Consider the following 2,807-nt stretch of genomic DNA (forward strand, 5'->3'; position numbering starts at 1 on the left):
TATCTGACGGCACACACTATATTCTAGCAATCTTTGCGTACTCACTGTCGACGCAGAACTGAAATGAGCGACGTGAAGCAATCAACAGGTATACTAGAGACACTGCCCAACATGTCTGTGCAAAGCTGCATCGGATTTTCGTTGTGGTTTCCATTTCGCGCCTGATCAGACCTTCCATTCATAATAGGCGTCTTACATTACAATAAGCAAGTTATACTGAATTTATAAAAATAAGATTTACAATAGTACAGGTAAGGAAAAATTACCTGCCGTTTGTATTGGTATATGGTTAATACAACAATAATTAGAGATTACAGTAAGGTATGTTTTAAACTATGATTTAGTTTGTAAGTAGGCTGTTTAGGTTTCTATGTTGGCAACGCCACATAGTGCTCTGTATTACAATCGCTGACTGCACTGTGTGCAGTCTGTGGCTGGTTGGACTCACTGTTGGAATATTCGCTAGTGTAGTGCTGGGCAATTGAATGTGAACAACGCATGGCGTTGGGCAGTAGGAGGTGAGCCGCCAGCAGTGGTAGATGTGGGGAGAGAGATACCAGAGTTTTGAGAAGTTACTATGAGCGGACGATCTGGACGTGTGTCCATCAGAAAAAGGAAATTTGTAAGACTGTATGTCACGAACTGATATATATAATGACTTTTTAACACTATTAAGGTAAATACATTGTTTGTTCTCGATCAAAATCTTTCATTTGTTTAGTATGCCTATCAGTAGTTAGTTCCTTCAGTAGTTAGAATCTTTATTCAGCTGGCAGTATTGGCGCACGCTGTATTGCAGTAGTTCGAGTAACGAAGATTTTTGTGAGGTAAGTGATTCATAAAAGGTATAGGTTATTGTTAGTCAGGGCCATTCTTTTGTAGGGATTATTGAAAGTCAGATTGCGTTGCGCTAAAAATATTGTGTGTCAGTTTAGTGATGATGAGAGTAAGTAAAGAGAGGACTGTCTGACTACGTTCAGTTTTGCTCAGCTGTTTGAAAATCAAATGACGTAAGAGTTTTTCCAGCACTGTCATTCTTTACATACAAAAGGGAAGCTTTAGTATTTTTGGCGGTCCACAGCCTCCAGATTCTTAGTAAACTTACATCTACATCTACATCTACATGGTTACTCTGCAATTCACACTTAAGTGCCTGGCAGAGGGTTCATCGAACCATTTTCATACTACTTTTCTACCATTCCACTCTCGAATGGCGCGCGGGAAAAAGGAACACCAAAATCTTTCCGTTTGAGCTCTGATTTGCCTTATTTTATTATGATGATCATTTCTCCCTACGTATGTAGGTGTCATCAAAGTTTTCGCATTCGGAAGAGAAAGTATCATATCAGCGTATCTTATCAGTGACACTCACACCCCTATTGGGCGATAACACGAAACGAGCTGCCATTCTTTGCAATTTTTCGATGTCCTCCGTCCATCCTACCTGGTAAGGATCTCATACCGCGCAGCAATACTCCAGCAGAGGACGGACAAGTGTAATGTAGACTGTCTCTTTAGTGGGTTTGTCACATCTTCTAAGTGTTCTGCCGACAAAGCGCAGTCTTTGTTTCGCCTCCCCCACAATATTATCTATGTGGTCTTTCCAATTTAAGTTGCTCGTAATTGTAATTCGTACTAGGTATTTAGTCGAATTGACAGCCCTTAGATTTGTGCGATTTTTCGTATACCCAAAATTTATCGGTTTTATTTTAGTACCCATGTGGATGACCTCGCACTTTTCTTTGTTTAGTGCCAATTGCCACTTTTCGCACCGTACAGAAAGTCACTCTAGATCATTTTGTAATTGGAATTGATCGTCTGACGATTTTACTAGGCGGTAAATTGCAGCGTCAGCTATCTGAGAGGAAATCTCAATCGAGTAGCTCCTCAGTTTGCCTCACAAGGACTGAGTGTCTCCCACTTGCCAACAGCGCTCGGCATACCGGGATGGTCACCCATCCAAGTGCTAGCTCAGCCCGACAGCGCTTAAGTTCGGTGATCTGACGGGAACCGGTGTTACCACTGCGGCATGGCCGTTGGCTTTATATTTACATGCTATAATATAATTCTGTTAGGCATATAAGGGATTATGAATGCTATGTAAGTTCTAACGGCAAAAATATGTTTTTGAGTAATTAATTGTAATTTATCAATTTTCGGACTCGGACTTATTTCTTTAGTTGTAATGTGAAACCTGGCTTCTTGCCAAATTTCATGATTCGATGTCAATGGGAAGTACAGCATAGGTTTTGATGAGTGAGTTTACTGTTATCAAAATATGTGATATAAATGGCCGTATCTTTTAAATTCACTTACTTAAATTTTAACATAGTCTGTAGCCGGCTGTAATGCGATGCTTATTTAATCGTGCGATTAGCTAATTTCTGCTATGTTTCATTGTGATGATCATTTGTAACATCAGTATTTCATGTCATTTTCAAATCACTCTCAAACTACTATGTTGTTGTACGTAGAACAAAGTTCAGAATACTATCTTGAAAGGCATCACAGTAGCGTGGCTCCTTTTTCTTGTGATTAAGAGTGATTTGAAAATGACATGAAATACTGATGTTAAAAATGTGTTTAACAATGACGCTTAGTGGAAATTAGCTAATCGCGCGGTTACATCAGCCTACTACGGACTATGTTTACGTTTATTTAACCCTTTCGTGAGCCGTTGGAAACTTGCTTTCCACTACAATGGACACGCTCCTATTCCCGTGGGATTCACAGTTCCCACCTCTGTACGGTGCTACCACCTAGTAAACAGTATAGGGTACTACTTCCAATCAGAAATTCCTGCCGCT

The 2,807-nt window shown here is 40.1% G+C and overlaps 1 pseudogene; it reads right to left on the minus strand.

Annotated features, from left to right (window-relative positions):
* Positions 1-1,922: 1,922 nt before the first annotated feature.
* On the minus strand, positions 1,923-2,041 carry LOC126204775 (5S ribosomal RNA; annotated as a pseudogene).
* Positions 2,042-2,807: the final 766 nt, after the last annotated feature.

The sequence above is a fragment of the Schistocerca nitens genome, chromosome 9 (assembly GCF_023898315.1).
Source record: "Schistocerca nitens isolate TAMUIC-IGC-003100 chromosome 9, iqSchNite1.1, whole genome shotgun sequence".
Taxonomy (NCBI): domain Eukaryota; kingdom Metazoa; phylum Arthropoda; class Insecta; order Orthoptera; family Acrididae; genus Schistocerca; species Schistocerca nitens.